The 20,119-nt window shown below is 42.3% G+C and overlaps 1 protein-coding gene across 2 annotated transcripts in view; it reads right to left on the reverse strand.

Moving 5' to 3' along the window:
• The window catches only part of HMGA2 (high mobility group AT-hook 2), a 121,748-nt gene that overhangs the window by 34,731 nt on the left and 66,898 nt on the right, over positions 1–20,119 (reverse strand). The gene's annotated exons all lie outside the window — the stretch shown is intronic.

Here is a 20,119-nt window from a genome sequence, read left to right on the forward strand (position 1 = left end):
TGAGACTGCTGCCTTAACTTATCAGACCACGAGAGAGACCTGATTTTATAACTAGATTTTGTTGTCTCCACTGCTGCTGCTCTCTTACAACATTCTCAGCTGTGAGTGGAGTGTCCTGCTGTGGGGAAGCCCTCCCTATCCATCACAAGCAGGGTGAAAGCTCAGGCAGAGAGATGAAGGACACATAACCTCATTCCTGAGCCACAGCTTCCCACTTGACCAAAGACACCCTTGCCAAAACCAAGGAGACTGGGATGGACAGTGGTTCCAGCCCTTGTGAGTTCTGGTTTGACACTTTCACCTGCATGAAGGGGATGCTGTGCTGACCCTTGTTAGCCTATTGGTGTGATTATGGGGATGCCCATCACTGGCCAGGTTGGGCGTGTCCATCTGCCTATGCAGGACCTGGTGGCACCACCATGGATTCTCAGCAAGTCTCTCTCCTGGCTGGTCCCATCCAGGACTGGGAAACACAGTCCTCACATGAGTCAGAAGACCCACCAAGGCGCCAGTGTGCTTCATCCCCAGCCGGGAGGAGTACCGATTAACGAACAAATACAGATGTGCCTAAAATACACCAGCACTGCCCAGATGATGTGATGACCCTTGTGGGTGCTAGGAGCAGCATGGAACAAACAGTAAGACCACAGATAAAGGATGAAATCCCGACACAGAAAGGACAAAAAGGCTTTTCTTACTTCAGTGGGACAAAGTTGCTGCCTGCCTCACTCCTCCGGACATTCTGTTTTTAAAGTCTTTGAATTGCACCCAATGATTTTCTTCCTGCCCTTCCTTCCTGCTTTTTCCTAATCCCAGACATGATTTTAGTGCCTTGCTTGGGCAGAAGCCAACATGCCATCCCTCTGCATGGCCAAAAACCTAATTTTCATGACAGTGTAGTAGGAAATAACTGGAATATTTCCGAATAAGCAGTTTAGTGTAACTGGCCTTTCAGAGCAATATTTCAGTGGGAAGGATCAATGAAAATGTAAATTAAATGCAACTGATTAAATTTGGCTGCCCACCACAAGTGTCCCATTTTAACAAGAGATGCTTTGTTTATTTTCAGTCTTTTTCTAACTCAGTGGAATCCTACCACTGTTATATTTTTGTATATAACAGTCTCCAAGTTCTGCTCTCAAATAAATATGAGAGGGAAAAACTATCTGATGACTGGGTCTGTCTTTAAACTTCAGAGTGGACCCTTTCCTTTTCCATTAAATTCCTTTGCAATGGAGAAACTATTATCAAGGAACACATTTTATTGATGCCTTCTCCAGGTGGACTGCAGGCCCTGAACTCATTAATGGACATTTGCTGCTCTTGGACAAAGGAATGATTTGTTTTAAAGGAATCTCTCATAATTATAGAACTCATTGAGCTCTTCTGTAATCTGTCAATTTTTATTTTCACTTTATTTTCTTTTTTTTTATGCCTGTTGATTACACCTGTACATGTGTCTACTCCCAAACCACATGAAATCCACAGACATTTTTAGAGGCTGACTGTTTTCTCCGGCTCAGAAATCCCCGTATATTTTTGGCCGTGCACTCTATGTTCATGTGACTCTCACTCACTGTAACTCAATGAAATCTTCTGAAAGAGCTGCCAACCCACCATATTTTCCATGAATTAGGTCCTGACACTTCAATGAGAGGAAAGACAATGTCTGAAACAAGGCCAGCCCTGGCTTTCTGCCTAGTATGTGTCACAGTAATTCTACCAGCTGCCCTTCTACACAGCAGTTCATACTTTTCAGACCACCAAAAGCCCCTTGAATACATTCAGTGATAGCTGGGGCTTGAGCTGCCAGCATGTTTTCCCAGCCTCTGGCACCCACTGGCTTTGGACTGGACATTTAAAGTTTTTTTTGCATGTGCTTGTTTTGTTTTGCTATTTTTATGAATGGCTTCCACAGGGAACTCTGACTCCAGCACAACCCTATCCAGCCATTCATAAAAAGCAGAGGGAAAATATTGTACTTTGCCCAGTTGGAAACTGTCTCTGATACTGACCAAGGCTTTCAAGAATTTTAGTCATTCAAGACCTTTGCTATCGTAGTTCTTCATGTCGAGAGCTCCTTGGCAGTGCTTGCTTACTGACGGCTAGGTTTCCACTGGACTTGGAATCTGGAGTTCAGCATATGTTATGCTTGCTGCCTTAAATGGAAGAGGCTTAGCTATGCAAGCCCAGGAGCAGGGCTCAGTCCCTCAGCCAGTATTACTGGCACACACCACTGACACGCTGGGAGCTGTGCCCACTCACGTCACTTTGAGGGCTCTGGCTTGTGGCAGCTGAATCACTGCAAGTGCCAATTTTCAAAGGCATTGCTTTTCATGTTTCAGCCTGGCTGAATAGGAAAGGTGGCTGGACATAAAAATCCTGTAAGGTCCAGTCCTGTGAGGACTACTGACTCAGATCACCCTGACCAGAAGAACTGAGGTGCTCATGAATAACAAGAAATTTCCCAAGCACCCCTTTAATTTCCTTAACTGTTGTGGATGTGATGCCTTTGGAACCATTTTGACACACTGTAGATACTAGTGCTTCAACTTGCTAAACTTCGTGTTTACTGCGTTAAAAGATCTTTTCAAGGTTTTGACAGTGACACCTCTGATTCACAAGTGTGCATCTGCATGGTCAATTATCTTGAATGAAAGACAATCTGCCTTGGTTATGGAAAAGATTGGAATTATAAGATAGCCATGGACAAGAAACTTTAAATAGGTGCTCTGGGGCAAAATAAAGTTGTAAGCAAGAAAGAAGAGCTCTGAACTATTATGTATTGTCCACGCTAGGAGCCTGCAGAGTAAGATGGTAGAACTTCTACTCTGTCAGAGGCTCTGTCACTTAAGTTAGCCATCTTAAGAGGAGATTCATGCAACACAGCACTTTCACATTTCATGTTTATCCTAAGTTTGAAAAACAGCTATTGTACACTGCGTGTACATCAGCTGATGTTCCATACACTTGAAAGCAAACTTCAGGGTATTTATACATCATATGCAAGTACAAGTTAACACTAGATATCTTTTTTTTAAATATGTATGAGACAGAAAGAATAAGTGACAATGCTGGAAAAAATCAAATGATGAGGTCATTGAAATGTCTATCAAACAAGAACAAATCCAAAATGCAGCAGTATTTCTTTCTCCATGCTTAAAGTATTGAGTATGTGAGCTAAGGCAAAAGATAATAATTTAAAACTTGAGGATAATATTCCTAACTTTGAAAAGGAAAAACCCCACAAAATGCCTGAAAAGTGGAATACACAAGATTTTGATGGTTTTATCTTTGCTGTAAGTTTTGAATGTTAAAAGCCCAATTGTTTATCTTCTACACTTCTTCCACTCCTACTCTGTCACACATCCCTCATTTTGTTTTCTTATTTTCACATTCTGTTGCTTTACTTTATGTTAATATCATGCATGTATGCTTACAGTTCATACTTGTCAATTTCTTTGCTTTCTATATGAGAACAAAAGAGCAGCCTTATGTGATGAGTTCATATTCATCTTGTACTAGCAGTCTAAAGTTGTATCAAATTCAATTTGTCACACTTATTATTCACAGAAGTCCTTCTTACCTGTGACTTTTCCTAGTGTTATGAAGTGAAGGAAGGAAAATGGAAGGTTAAGGGTAAATCTGTATCAACTAGTATGAGCAATGCTGGAACACATTTTTAATGATCAGAAATCAAAGCATTGCTTTGAATGCAAATCATCCCCTGACTGCTGTGCCTTCAGCTCCAAGGGTAAGCTGCACACACACAGTGCTCTTATATTTTCTGTTCGTGTCTTCTTCTTCAAACTGAGTATTATGAAGATGTCTATTGATGCTTATTGGCAACAGTGACTCTTTGGTTTTTTTTCCAACAGTTTGACACAGATAAGAGATTTGAATGGAGGTAGCTCTGCTGGGGAGACTCAATGGTCATGATGGAAACTAATACCCAGTTAGGATGACATTTATAGTGCTGACAGCTCACTGTTGTGCAGAGATCATTAAAATAATTTCATAGGTCATCCAAAAGCTTGTAGTTCTAAATTAAACGATGAGTAAAACCATATTTGGTCTTTTTGTCTACATACCCTTATAAATTCAGGAAGTTCATATTATACCAGTTGAAACCAATATAATCCAAAATAAATCATGTCTTACAGGCAGTTCCATATGACAGCAGAGTAACTACCATTCTGCCCTACAGCCTTTCTCTCCCTCTTCCAGCACAGAATGACACAGTGCTGGGACCAGTGGCCCCCACAGCCTGCCAGGAAACCCTCACCTTCCAGCAAAAGCCACTTGCAGCTTCCTGATCATCAGCAGAAATCTTCCTGAAATTGTATGGGACGATGCGCCTGCTATTCACTCCTCAGGTCCAGGCTCATGCTCATGGCTTGCTTTAGTAATAATCTCCCTTTTGAGGCAGTAGCAGAACTGTTTTTTTATCCCATCAGCAGTGAGGGGACTTGTGTTTTGGAAGTACAGGTCATGAATTCTCCTGCCTCCATCACATGTTTGCAGTCAACTGGCAACCGTAGTGCCTGTGTATGCACACTGCTGTGGGTCATTAGAATCTAACAGCAAAACCATCTGGCCCTTAGAGTTCAAAGGAGATTTCACAGTTCTCTGTGCAGTCTCATAAATGAGGCTAATAGTAATCTGTGGAGAATTCTGGCAAAATCTGTGGAACTCTTCTTTATTTTCTATCCTACTTGGCACTCCTCTGAGTTTTTAATACAAAGTCAAATAATTGCAAAAATATTTACTAGCTTTTAAACTGACCTTCCCTGACTGATGCTGGAAAAGTATGCAACACGTCAGAAACTGCACCAGTTAGTCGATGATAAAGAGTATTTCTATTCCACTTGTTGGAGAGAGCAGAGAGCATCAAAAGAAATACTGCTGCATTTTGGATTTGTTCTTGTTTGATAGACATTTAAATGACCTCGTCATTGGATTTTTCCAAAGTTTCCCAAGTGCACAAAGTGACTTTCAATAGTTATTTGACTGGCATAAAAAATTTATATTTAATTTGGCAAATTCAAAGCACACTGCTACAAATGACTCTTTTGGTAGTCTTAAAATTCAGGCAGTGGCACATATATACAGTTACATAGGTATATATCCAATGGAAGTCAAGAAACTGACTTCATCAGGGTTAGAATTTAATATATTTTGTTTACAGAAAGCTACCTTCACCACAAAGTATCTGTAAGCTGCTTCATTTGGAATGGTTTTACATCCTGGGAGGAATAAAATGGTGAAAGAAATGTATTTAAAAATCCAATTCTGTCTTCTTTTATGCGCATATAATCCATTATTTCTCAGTTGCTTTGACCCAACCTTACTCCCACCATTAGAGATCTTAACAAGGACAAATTTAATGGATAGAACAGGGAGGGAAAACCCATCATTTTTATTCATTTGCTAGCTGAACAGTTAGTTCAAGCAAAACAATATTCCAGTGAGTTTATCAAGGTATAATCAAAATTCAAAGCACAGTAGCGGTTAGTTCAGTGTTCTTCATAGATGCTCCTAAGTTTTATAACGTTTCAGCCAGTATTAGTTACATTTCCATAAAATATTAAGGGCAGTGCAGCTTATGAAATATCCATTGAATGGGTCTTGTATCTGTTTCAATACAATAAGCAAAGTTTAAACTTGTGTTCTCATCTAAAATCAATGCAGCTTGTCTGTAGAAGTATCTGCTGTTGCTGACTGCTCTTCTTCAGAGTCACTGCTGCTCTGTGGGGTTTCCCTGTTACTTCATTATCATCTGTCACACACTTGATAAGCTTTCCTGATGCATTTTGCTTAAGTTTAGTTTGGCACCCTGTGCATTTTGCTGCTAAAACATTAAGAAGTATTTTCTGTCTCAGAATAATTCTAGCACACAGTTCAGCATTGAGGTTTTCCTTGATATACACCTAAGGAAACACGAGCTGGCTCTTTTGTCTGGCAAACGTCATATGTATCTATTTATAACTCCCTACAGAGACAGACTATTGAGAAAGCCAGAGGGGAGGTTTCTGTCATTCTTAGCTATAGCGCAAAGAAAAAACCTTATGTTTTAGTAGACAGAAATAAATTATACATTATTTGCAAAGAAACCAAGCCCTCATTATTCAGGGATAAACTGATCGGAAACGGCTTTATACCTTGCAGACCTGTCCAGACAAATAACTATTGTGCAACTGTTTGTCTCCAGACTATCTTGTCTATTTGGATACAGCAACTCCTGTGTTCACCATGTGTTTCTCTTGGCCCATGTGGAAATGATTTTTGGTCACTGCCAAACAGACTAGATTTGAATTGATGACCTAGAGGTGGAAAGCACTGTATCACATTACAATTTGGTTCCAACTTTGGTTTTAGAGTCTTCTCTCTCTTCTTGCCCAGGCACCTCCCGCCACATGGACCAAAACCCCAGGGCACTTTCTGCTGCAGAGGTCATTCATTCCCACTGGAACTACTGCACGGAGCTGATCAGAGCTGCAGGACTGTCAGCAGTGGACTCATCTCTGGACCTGACTGCCAGAAGCTCCCGAAAACTCTTGACCTTTGCACTGATCTCCAGTAAAGTTGCAGAGTAAATAGCATAGGGAAGTCCCAAACAAGCCAACCTGCTGCAAAATCCACAGCTGTTGGGAAAGTGAACTCTGAACTTCAGTGGTTTTGCTCAAAATGTAACTGTTGTCAGGTAACACTTTCCTTTATGGCCTCTGATGTTCACTCACTCTTCTCAATTTTAAGGTCACAAAGACATCAGCTTATTCAGTAACAGTGTCCTTGTGTCATTTAATAATGTGAAATACATGCAACCCATTTTCCACGATGTAGGCTTAGATACAAACAATCAAATTAATTTCCAGGCCTATGAAAGCTCCTGTTAACAACAGGTCCAAGCCTAGAAACAGGAATGGATAAAGAACTGAAGTGGCAGTGATTGAAAACAAAAGGTAAACTGCTCTGCTGGGCAGACCTGGAACTACAGCAGTGTCTCAGCAGTATCAGGTGGTAACTCTGTCCCTGACTATACACCTCCAGCACAGCGATGATGCAATGGCCATGCCACAGCCCGGACCTGTGCATTTCCTCAAGAAGGAGAATACTGATGAAAATACAATATGCACTTCCCCTGGCCCTCGGGCGCTTTCACCACTCTGGAAAGGCAGCCTTCCAAGCCACCTTGAAGGTTGTGAGATTTGAGCCAAGCAGTCTGTGACCTCCCTTGGGTATTTCCCAGTAGCAGTCTGTGGCATGTCTCTTCCATTAGCTGCATACCCCAAGAGATTTGCGCTTCTTGCTTTAGTGAGACACATCTCAGCCAGAGCAGGACAGCATCAGCGTGGGCACTGTGGGAAGGCAGGTACAGCAGACTGTGATCAGCCTAGAAAACCTTCAGACTTCAGCAACAGGAGAAAACAATCCAATCCAGGACCTCTGACTGGCTTGTATCTATATCACCTTTCCTCCAGACTGCCTAGGAAGAAGAGTCCTGGGTTTTGCTGCTTCCTTAACCACATCTGTTACATGGCAGAGGACAAGATGGTGAAGGAAAGCAAGCTCCCAACTGCACAGCACAGACAACTGTAGGGCAGTGCTTGAGGCTGTCTGTGTTCAGGCACTGTTCAGCTCACTGAGCACAGAGACAGCACTAGGTACTGGTAGAAAGAGCTATCTGCCCCTCATCTGCCCAAACTGGGGTAAGGATATGAGGGATTTTAGGCAGCCATTTTTACACAGCCATTTCTAGTCCTTCAGGGATATAAAGCAACTTGTACAGAACTTACGTGGTCAACCCCAGGCACAGCCCTCAGCTCCTGCAGGAACCTCCCTTCCCATCCAACTCATTGCCTCCCTGACCTCCCATTGCCCTCTGATGGCTTGGGCAGGGTTTTCCTCAAAAGAAAAAGCACATAGGGCAAGGAAGGCAAATCGCCTGTGCCTGGCTGATTTTCTGCAGCTGAGGTTCTGGCCTGAGGCATTTCTCTTGAACTTTTTTGTCTGAGCAGATCCATTGCTAGTCACATGGCTGGCTGGGGATGTTTTTATATGTCTGGGATATAGAGATGTCTGATAGCTGTCTGTCTATCAAATAGATTTGATAATTATTATTGCCTCCAGGACACAGAGGCAACTAAGAGTGTCTGTCAGAGTCCAAGCAAACTGCTGACATTCTGGCATAATTTCATAAAGAAGTCAGTGTCCAAAATAGAAATACATTTTCCACATACTTGAAATATACCAGAGGCTTGGTGGTGAGTTGCTGCAATTAATCCACTTCCTGGCTTGATATATTTTGGGATCATTCTGGTGTGTGGTATGTTAAATACTGAACTCAGTTCATATTCTTATTTTTAAATGGAAATTACATTCATTATGTCCAAAGGCATGATTCCTAGGTCTGTCTTGCAAAGCAGAAAAAATCCCCACCATTCCATTGCATTTCTGGTGTGATTTTACTCATTAACAGCAACTTCATCACTTACATCATTGTGAAATCCATGCAACACTACAATGTATTTTAAAAGACAGTAGCGAACAGCTTTTTTTTAAATCTAGCTAGAACCCATTTACTAAATGATTGCAAACTCAACATCTATCCTATTGTCAATATCCTACTGTCAGCCTCTCAACAGCAGCAGAAATATGAATAGTGTTTGAGTACATATGCTTCCCTTGGTCTGAAAGAGAGTGAAAAAAGAGGAAGAGAGGGAGGAAGAAAGAGATTCTGCTCTTTATAATCCTGGTGTAATTTTGGAGTTGTTCTATTTACATCCATGAACAGACTCTGAATTTAACCCAATCTAGGAGAGAATTTGACTGCAAATTTGCAGGACAATTACCTGACTGTCTAGCCATAGTTATTTAACAGCCTTTTGGAAGCTACATGTGACCTAAAGATCCTATTTGTTGCTTGGATCCAACAATGTGAACATCAAAGGTATGTGTGTAAGGTATGCATGCAAATCCCCTGCAGATTTTTTCATAATAGTACTGAAACCTGACACCACATCAAGAATGCAGTGCCTGGAGCACCCTACTACAGCCCCACTCCCTTGTAAAGCTTAACGTGGTTTCCTTGCTCACAGAGCTCCATCCGCCACTTGGAAAGCAGCCTGCTTTTACATGTTAGGGTTGCTAGGGAGGGCTTGTGAATATTTTAGCAAATGCAGGTCGTTTCAGAGAATAGGACTGATGAATATTGATTCTCAGTTCCCGAAAACTCTCCCGTAATTTGTTGCTTCTGCTGCTGAAGTGACAAAATCTAATTTTTCATGCTGCAAAAAGCATTGCTAAATTCTCTCCTTGGCTAAATTCTGCCCTTATTTCCAGAGTCTACTGAAAGAGCTAAATGCTTCTACCTTCCAATTAGTTACATTTTAATGTGCTTTGAACCTCTGTGGTCTGGGACATGCCAAAAATTGTTGGTAGTATCTGTGGCTAGGTGGTCCTGGCAGCAGAGGTGAAAGCAGGTTGTTGGATGAAAGAAGGTGAAGGAGAGCTGGCCTCCAAATGCTGCTGTAGTTGGCACAGAGAGGCATACCCTTTCTGGGAATTAGGTGTGCTGGGTAGACAGGAGCTTGTTTTGCAACTGAACATAATCCACCTTGGTGAGATCAGGTATTATATCAGCACCAGATCACTTACCAGAAGCTGCAAGATCATTCTAGCCAAGGATACTCTGATACTCTAGATATTGACAGGTAAGGGTGATGGTGTGGAGCAAGGTCCTTCTGCTGGTAGTCAGCAGGCTGCTCCCAGGCATCTAAGTGTCCCCATATTCCATGGCTGTGACTGCCCAATCACAAGCAAGACTTTCTCTTGAGGAAGGACCTTGAGAACATGACAGTGTGCCTTAAGGCAAACCCCATGGACACCAGAGGTTGCTGTGAGCCCACTGCTCTCCCAGGCCATCTCCATCACCAGCAAAGAGGCCACCAGTGAAGGAAGCACAACAACTGGAGGAGGGGTGAGGAAACAACAGTATTGCTTGTGCCATCATACGTACACCTGGGAGCTTCTGGAAATCTTTGGCTAGTAGGAAACAGTGCTGGGAAGTTTTGGTTGGGTTGCATAGTGGGAAAGATGCAAAGGGATGGGATGAAGGTGGCAAGGAGAGATGGCAAGAAAGAGTGGGACCAAACACATACCACCTTCTCTGCTTACACACAAATGGGAACAAGGTCTCTGCACTGCCATTTATGTGCAAGGAACTGAGAGGAAAAACAGAAATACTAGATGGCTGTATTGTTGTCATACTTTTGGCTTCTTCCACGCTCTGAAAGCATGTGCATTACTGACATATTTTGAGGGTTTTGTGGTGTTTTTAAGAGAGCAATTGGGAAGTTTGGTTTGAAAGAATCTTCTTAGGTACCAGTGGGTTTTTCAGATTTTAGGATCAGATGCATTTTTGTAGGCTTTATGGTAGTGCTTCATCTTCTCAGATCACAAAAGAGGTCAACAGAAATGCAAAGGCCCTGGGACTCTACTGCCCTGGAGAGGAGAGGATTCCACCCCAGCTGCAAGGCCAATGACAGAAGGATCCACAAGAGGATGGGCTCTTCCTGAAGAGCTCCAGCCATCTCTCAGCACAGCAATCTGTGCAGGAGAGGGTCTGCTTCAGCTTTTTGGCTGAAGGCAAAAAGGCACTGGCAACAGGACAGTCAGGATATTCATTGTTTATTATACAAGCACTTAAAAAGGGTGGGAGACAGTGATGGGATAAAGAGTTGCCCATGCCACTTTGCCTTTCATCACCTCTCAGGAACGTCTGTCTTTAGGAATAATTTAGATGCATTTCCATAATAAATGTGTGGCCTTTTCAGACACATTTTTTCACTTTAATTTCTGCCTGTTCTTGCTGACACATCCCTTGGCAATTTGTGATTATTATCCTCATCCTGCACTATGGAATTGTCCTCTATTGCAGTTTTCTCTTTCATAGATAAGCAAATATGCAGCTCATGAAAGTGATATAGTCTAGCTCTATTTTACTTAGCAAATACTGGGTGGTTTATTTATTTTTTTTTAATTTATTGTCTACTGAAAAGACAATGTTTTGCTGACTGTAAACTTGTTTGCAAGTCCAAACCAGATGATTTCATGAGTCCTCCAGATGCATCATCACAGTTTCAGACAGCTTCCTGACTGACAAGAAAGCCAGAACTCCCATGGGATTTCCACATTGGGATATTATTAAAAAACATTCTGTACCTCAGGGGCAACCCACCCAATAAGGAAATTACATATGGCTCTTAGAAGCATCCGTATCCTCCCTCTCCTTACTCCTAAGTGTGATGGGCCCAACTCTTGGGCTGGGAGGCTCCCAAGGGCTCTATGCTCAACTCTAACTATTACTTAATACATGATAACAAACGTTTCACATCCATGCTCATCCCATGACATGATGATGTCTGTGCTTGGACCAACTGACAGAAATCAGATCAGATGTCTGATGAAGAGCAGAACGTACACATCCTTGAAGGTAAGGCATAGTAAAAAGGGCCTTCAGAAAAAAGAATGCAGGATAATTTTGCACTGTTGAGAATTTTGGTAGGGAAGATCCAGCCTGGGGAGCTTTAGATTAACCTGCCCTCCCCTAGGAAACAGGCCATTTAAAATTTTCACTGTGACTTGTAGCACTGGCCAGTAATACCTGGGAGTGCTGAGGTACCTTCTTGAGTACCATGCAAAATCATTCTTTCTAAGTGAATCAGAAATAGAAGAGCATCCCAGCACAGAAGCTAGGGATCCCTGGGGATATTTACTTTGCTTCTCAGTCAGGCTATATAATCTGATAGCTCAGAGGACACATACATCCCCATTCACATCCCTGGTGTATAGAGAAAACAGTGCACTGCTTCTGTTCTGCAGGAACATCCACACAGGAGCGTTCCAGAGAAATCAAAGAATAAGTTACGAGCAAGAAAAACTGAAGAAGTTGACACAAAATCCACCAAGACCAGATGCACAAAACTAGAAATCTCAAATTTATTTGAACAGTCTCAGAGAAGTGGACTGAGCTGAAATCCATTGGGCTGGTATCATGAGTAGCTCCATGCAGGAGAGTGTAGGGCTGTGGCAGTAAGAAAATAAATCTTGGAGGTTCTACAGTGTGAGCCAGTATATATGTCTTTCAGCTATAAAGTTATATATAATGTAGGAATATGCTGCAATGCATGTTCAGAATCAATTTTAAATCAGTTATCAGTCTTTGCTTTAGGTAGGTGCTGGTTTTGAACATACTCGAGGAAACAACATCACATACACAAGATTGTTTTAAATGGATTTCACTCAAATGAGATACAAATGACACTATATGAAGTGTAGACCAGCAAACCTAATAGACTGTCTCCTTTATATGAAATCAGAAACCAAATTGTGAGTTTTGACTGACAGTAACAGATTGTCCTATTTTCAAAGAAAAATCTAGTTAGCAGAAACACAGGCATGCTTGTTTCTGATCTCATGTTAGAAGCCTGAGTAAATGTCTGGCTTGCTGGACATATAGAAGTATTGGTTAATTCAACACCCAGCTATTTTTCAGTTCTTTAATAATATTAATGCTATGAATGATTACATATTATTTGCTTATGCCCTTAAAAGCAATTGAATTTAAACATTTTCTCCTATTTCTGTTCTGCTGCCGTCTCTTCTGTAAAAAGAGTATTTCTGCATCTTAACCACACTCAGTGCCTACAGCATTAGGAAAGAAAACCAGCAATGAATATACAAAATCCAAGCCTTCTTTTGCTTGTTCCTTTACTTAGTTGACTATGCTCTCATTGTTTTACTTTAATGGCTGGAGCTTGATACCATAATAATTTTCCTCAGTCAGTTCATAATATCAATTCCCCTGCAGGTAAAAAACAATACCCCAGGAAACACCACCTGCTATTCAGGGATACTGCAGGAAATTTGCATTTTCACTTTGTGAAGTGTTATTATTTTGGACTGACAACCTAACATTTATTTCACTGTCCCAAAGTCTTTGGATCCCTAAAAGCAAGAGAGAGAACGGGTGTCCTGGCTGGCCTCCCACTAGCTTTTCATGGTCATTAAGAATCAAGAGTGAGAAGACAACTCACTGCTGAAAGATGTGTGCCTCACAGCCAGCGCATCCTGTCACCTCCTCTAGAATATGAGAGCAATTCAGCTGTTCGATCAGTCTACCCCTGCTTTGCCAGCCCCCCTTTGTAGTGGGGCTGCTGCCTGAATGCATCTTTCCCTCCTCTATGAACAGCACTGAAGAATGGGGTGGTAGATGCAGGCAGAGGATTTATTCCTCTGAAGGAATACAGGATGCTTGAGCAACCTTGATGGTTTCTGCAGGGAGTTTGATGTCTTCCATCTACCCTTTTATTCACTAGGTGTGAGAATGTGGTATTTTGGGACCATCAGCGGGGGAAGGAAAGGCCCCCAGTTAGATGCTTGCAAGCCGTGCCACATTTACAACAGCTGTAGCAAGTACCCCCCCAAAATCTTCAGCCTTTCAGCACTTTTTCTCCCAGACAGGCATTTTGAGGTGATCACCAATACAAATCCCAGCAACTGCATTCCCTTAGCATTCTCAGCATAGCCACGAGGCTGGGGATCAAGGAAGACACCTGTTAGAGGGAAGCTGCAAATCTACACATTTCTGACGCACTTCTACACAATATGGAGTACATCCAGCTTTAGTGGCCTTCTTCCCACCACATCAAACTTATGTTTGGCTGTCTTGTTTTCTCCTCCCAAGCTTACACTGGCAGGGAAGAGCCATGCCTGGCAGAGCACAGCAGCAACTGCTGTGAGGAGCCACAGCTGGGGTAGTGAGCGGTGAGGCTGCATGTTACATCCCCTCACATGTCAGGAAGCATGTGCTGCTTGAAATGTCGGTGACAGAGCCTTATTCTAACTGCCCATCACTTCTCCCAAGGTGACAGCCCCACCATGCAGAAACACCTAACAGTGAGCAAGAGGCAACTGCAGAAATATCCCTAAAAATGACTTTCTTTGTGGAGGTCTGTCCAAATCCTGCTCCAGGGTTCAGGAGGAAGTGTGACTGTGGGAACTTTCTTGCACAGTTCACTTCTTCCTGGCTGACCAAATATATCGCAGAGAATTCACTTCTAGGAGGAATGCCTTGAAGCAATTTTTTCGTATTATGAGTGTTTCATGACATACCTCTATTTCAAGCAGCAGTGCTGGAGACTGCTGAGGGAGGGCAGCGAGTATTACTGGCTGGTTGAAAGGAAATTTTCTTTTTGGCTGGTTGAACAGAAGGACACAGATGAGGCGCAGAGTAGATAGGACTGCACTCACTACCAGCTTCCCTGCGTCAGCTGACCAGCCCCACTCATGCTGGGGAGCTGCACTGTCACGGCGAAGCTGTCCTGCTGCTGGGGAGCTTGGTGTTGCACAGCGCCAGGGGCAATCCAGGCTCCTCTGCCACGGTGCAGAGGCAAGACTGAAAGCTGCCGCTACCCAGCAGGTCCAAGCTGCCAATGTGGCACTGGCACAAGCAGCTCTAAAGTTTTCCAAACTTGCATGAGTTTGGTTTGCTTCTCTTGCCCAATAAGACAGAAATGTAAAGAGGCATACAGTCACCATTTCCTTTTCCAGATATAAGCCAGCTGAGAAGTCCCCCCTCCCAGGGAGTCCTGCCCATGTATTTGGATTCAGCAGTCAGTGTCAATGGCGAGGTCTTGATGGCAGAAGTGAGCTGTGAGCTGGCACTGACTCAGAGGTTGTTTGTACAAGGGCTGTCTCTTAAAACTTCGTACTGATAAAACTTATGACTGTGTTGAGAGATGCTTATAAAACACGGAGTCACCTCTTATTCAATTAAGGAAGCTGTCACTGAACTTTCAAGGAGGCCTCAGTGGGTTACTCCCCTCTGTGCTGTGCTGAACTTAGAAATATCAATCTGCGTGACACTTTGAATGACCTGGGCTGCCAGTTAGAAAGTTCAAAAGGTGAGGAACACCTCTCAACAGGAATGAACAGTGACGCACATTTGAAAATAACCCTTGTGAATACAATTAGTTATTTGCTACCCTCTCCTGCCTAGTGCTTTAGTGCTTTTAGTAGCACTAAAAGCTTTTAGTAGCTTTTGTGCTACTAAAAAGCTGCCTAGAAGAGATGGCAAGAAATGACTGCAAACTAGCTGACTAGCTTGCAGGGCTTATTTAAAAACCAGGAGAAGAGAAATCACAATGTTTAATATTTAAACAGAAAAATGTTTAATTTTAAAGCATTTATGTTCCTTTTACGATTGCAAAATCAATATTAATGCAGAATGTAGACCATTTTATAGTCTCTACACAGGACTCCACTGTTGCTCCCTTCCCAAGAAGTCTGTTTTTTGGGCAGATGAGAACTACCAGTGGGTGGTTCAGAAATGCTGGTCCTAATACATAACACCAGAGCAAGACCTTCTGCCCTTCCTCAGACAAACTGGCTAACAACTTCAGTGAGAGTTCTGCCTGAGTAAAAATACCAGGTTTTAGCCAATTACCTTCAAATGGATAGAACAGTTTATTTGTGGTTTGAGGTGCTTCCTCCTGTCTCAACTTTCCCTTTTCCAGACTGAGCCTAAGAGGTACAAAGGAGGATTCCCATGATCCCCCAAGCCGTATGTTGTTGGGGATATCAAATTATTCTCTTGAATTTTGTGACTTGAGTTTGTGCTTGCAACCCCTGTGTTCACTGAGCAAAAGCAGCAGGCAGAAATGGGATGGCTTGACAATGAGCTTTAGTAAGTCGAAAAATAATCTAATGCTAGCCTCCAAAGCCAAAAAGATTTCTCTAACATTCTTTAGCAGTTATTCCCCCTGCAAACTATATACACTAAGACATGCAGTGTTTCTAAAAGGCTCTTACAACCTATAGATGAAAACCAGGACAGTGCAGAAAAGCAGGAGTAGAAACAATAGGCAGTGCTTCTACCATTTTTTCCCCCATGAGTTCACTGCAGGCACTAAATATTAATGAGCAAACCTCAGGGCAGTCCACCAGGTCCTGCTAATGTCACACGGCTGCTGCCCTGTCCATTCACCTACTCACATCTTTGAATTTCATTGATTCATTCATTTGGGAGAAGGCCCCACAGTTCCCCTCCACCCTCCTCAAGGCCATTTCCTTTCTAGAGAGCACCCTAGTGCTGAGGACTACAAAGCAGCCCCCCAGCTCCACTCCCTGGTGCCTCCCCACTGTGGTCCTGGGGAGCAGGGCATGGAGAGGAAGTGGTTCTGACATTGTATTTTGCTGATGTTTTAAAGCATATGGTCTGAATGCTCTGAATGCCATGGAAGATTACTGTCACATGTCCTAACCCACTGCCTATCTGTTGACACAGTATCACCTTTCATAAATTGCTGGTACCATTTTCCCACCAGCTCTTCTCCAAACATAGGAATTATAGGCAGAACACAAATCCAAACAACCCTTATGTGCTTAATAAAATAAATAACAATCAGCCCCTGAAACAACTCTAACCCTTTAAATGAATTTTCCTTATTTTAGATCAAACACTTCCTTGGGATCCATGCTAATTTGTACTTTCCAGTGTCATAAATAACTAACACAAAGAAAAAAAAAAAAAAAAACCCAGCACATTTTAAATCGGCCAGATTTATATTTTTAAATTCTAACACATATGCTCATGTCATGTTTTGGATACTGGCACAATTTCTGAATGAATGCAAACAAAGCAAGACATGCTTGAATGCATACCAACCCCTAATGCATACTTAGCATAGCTCCAGGTCACTGGAGCTAGACCAATTTACACCAGTTCACAGTTGGCCTGCAAGGTTCACATGAGTGTGGTATCTCTGTGAGTACCTCCTTCCTGCCCTCTGTCTCAAACTTGTGAGCAGGTTAGCACTCTGTATCTCAGTACACCACTGAACAATTTGGATTTGGTTCAGGTCTTGGGCAGTTCAGTCAAGCTGAAAAATGCACATACACCTCTGTCTCCTCCCCTTGCTCCACACACACTTCCCACAGACACTTCTTTTCACTGAAGGAGAGGTAACGTTACCTTTTCATAGGAAAACTGATTATCAATATGTTAGCCCAGCATGAACTATAAAGTGTTATATTTTGGGTTTTTCCATGAAGAAAATATCTTCTGAAGTGACCAAGTAGTTTCAGCTCAAAATTTAATTTTCACCTGAAACCCTATTTTTTGATGAGAATATTTCAACAGAAATATTCCTTGCCAGAAGTTAACCAAGTTTCATACTCTGCTGTAACAACTCAACTCTCTGTGCTTCCACTCCTGAAACCTGCATCCTTCTCAATCCCTACACATTTTGGCTTTCAACATGGCCTGCAGGTCCATGGATGGACACTTCACTGACTTGGACCCCTGACAATCCTGCTTTTATCTTCTTATCACCTAAGTAAAGAGGAGGTTACCTCATATTAAACCATCAGATTTGTTTGTTCACAGATAGTCTGGGCACCAGTATATTGCTGTGTTCCAGGGTTTAGACCATGTCACCACTGCAGCCCCCAAATGCTGCATCAAATTATCCAAAGTAGCTATAGAAACTAAAGGAGAGTGGAGAGAAACAAAAAAGTAGATTTGACATGTTCATCCTTGCTTTTCAAGGCATCTGACAGCCCATAAACCAGACTGAGTCTTCATTTGCAGGCTTCCTGTGTTAATGACTATGTATTAGGAGAATGTTTGCATCCCTTTCTGGTGTGGACTACTATACACAGGACATTAGATTTGTGAATCCATGATATAAAAATGTATTGTACATGGTTTTTTTTTTTGTTTTTTTTTTTTAATAAGGAGATGCCTACATGTTACTTGCAGAGTGTAACTTGTGGTTTAACCTGTCAGAAAATAAGTACCACACTGCCACTCCCTCACACACCCTAATCCCAGTGGAATGGGAAGGAGAATCAGAAAGACGGTAAAACCCCATGGGTTGCGATAGGCAGAGAATAATAACAACAACAATATAATCAATAACAGTAACAATAATTTTATAATAATAATTGCAATGAGAAGGGGGACAACAGAAAGAGAGAAATAAACCTCCACCAAAAAGACAAGTCATGCACAATGCAATTTCTCACCATCCACTGACCAGTGCCCAGCCAGTCCCCCAGCAGTGATCAGCCCTGCTTGTCCAAATTCCCCCCATCTTATATACTGAACAGGACATTCTGTGGTATGGAATATCCCTTTGACCAGTTCAGGTCAGCTGTCCTGGCCATGCTCCCTCTGGCTTCTTGGCACCTCCTCACTGGCAGAGCATGGACAGCTGAAAAGTCCTTGACTTAAAGTAGGCACTGCTCAGAAACAGCTAGAACACTAGTGTGTTATCAACATTATTCTCATACTAAATTGAAAAAGACAGCACTGTACCAGCTACTAGGAAGAAAATTAACTGCATCCAAGCTGAAACCAGGGCAGTAACAATCCCTATACTGTCCTTGCCAACTGTAAAACAGAATCCCTCTGCTGAGGAGATGGGGAATTATGCCATATTTTCACATGTGCATAGCTAGTTAAACTGTACACAAAATCTTTTTACTGTCTGTTTCCTTACTTTTGTTATATAAAAAACAGTAAAGAATATGATTGCCCATAGAATGTTTGCTTGTGTTTTAGTGAAAGAAATGTAAAATATGCCCCAAATCCTTTTATCTTATTCTAACAAAACCACAGCCAGAACAATTTCCTTCAAAATTTAGGGAAAAGAGAAATGTTCTTGGGTCTCAGCTGAGAACTTGCTCACTACATTTCAATCTAGAGAGAATATTTATGGCTGAGTTATTGCTGATAAACAAAGTTTATAAGAGAAACATTGACAGAACTTCTACCGAAAGGATAGCAGCAGGGGTAATAAATTCAGCTAACATCTAATAGAAACTCCGATCTCATCACATGCCAACTAACATTATACCCAGAATAAAATTAAACCAGTGTGGACTACCTGCTGTCAGTTCTCGAAGGCTGCCATCCTCAAATTCCTCCCATACAATGGCATGATTTATAAACTGAGGCATCTTCTTCAAATCAACAGAAACTACCAATGCTAGACCAGATTGCCTCTTCATTTGACCAGATTACACTCCTTTAAATCTAGACTATCCCTGCTGGCTACACAAGACCTCAGCCTCTTTACTGAAATTGACTACAGCTGCCTTTGGCTCAGTAGCTGTTGAAAAGATTAAACAAAAATTAGCAGTTCCTGTAAAACAAAATACTTGGATATTAACCAGAGTTAAAAATCAAGTCTTAGTTTGCTTCCTGCCTGTCGGACACGCTACACTGAACATCCTTTTTAAATTCCACAGGTAATAAACTTGCACTAAATGAGGCCGGTCTTGGCACAAGTCTGTACTGATGCCAGCCACAGCAATCTCTTTCATCTGTGCTGATTGCAAACACTGAGGCTGCAAGGCATAGGGGTTCGTGGCAAGACACTGCCTTATAGGTTCACTGATAAATTGATAGAGCTGATAATGCAACTACTGCTTGCCAGGAGCTCACAAACTTAAACAGATTTTTGCAGTAGTGGCAGAGTAATACCAGAAATGAGCAGGAAAACAAGGGTAGTACAGCTCACAGGATGTGAACTTCTGTTTCCTAGACGAGTAAATAAAACAAATCTTTCTCAAAAGGATGTGCCTGTAACCCGGGCTTGATATGGTAGCAATGCATTCAAGGCAATTACAGTGGAATTCAGGTAGGGACCAAGTATGAGCAAATATGGCAACAAAAGACCTCACACTATAGGTATGGAATTAGAGAAGCCTAATCAACTGTTCCTGATGAGACAGTCTCCAAGGTGGGAAGTGAGCAGTGGAAAGTGAGAGGCAGCTTTGAATCTGAGGACATGCATCCTTTCCCGGCAGGACAGCACTGCTTCCAGATGAGAATGTAAAAGCTGCCACTCTCAGCGCTCTGCCACCAGCATGGTGCGTTGTGGAATGTCCTCCCACCACTTTGGACAGAATTGGCCAGACCCCCTCCAATCATCCATTTACACTGACTGAACTAATCTGCTGATTTTGCTTGGAGCAGATTAGGAAGCGCTCACAGACAGCACCTGGCTGCAGCTGGGCAAGGTCAATAACCTCTGGGAGGCTGTAACAA

This window comes from Vidua macroura, chromosome 5, assembly GCF_024509145.1.
Source record: "Vidua macroura isolate BioBank_ID:100142 chromosome 5, ASM2450914v1, whole genome shotgun sequence".
Taxonomy (NCBI): Eukaryota; Metazoa; Chordata; class Aves; order Passeriformes; family Viduidae; genus Vidua; species Vidua macroura.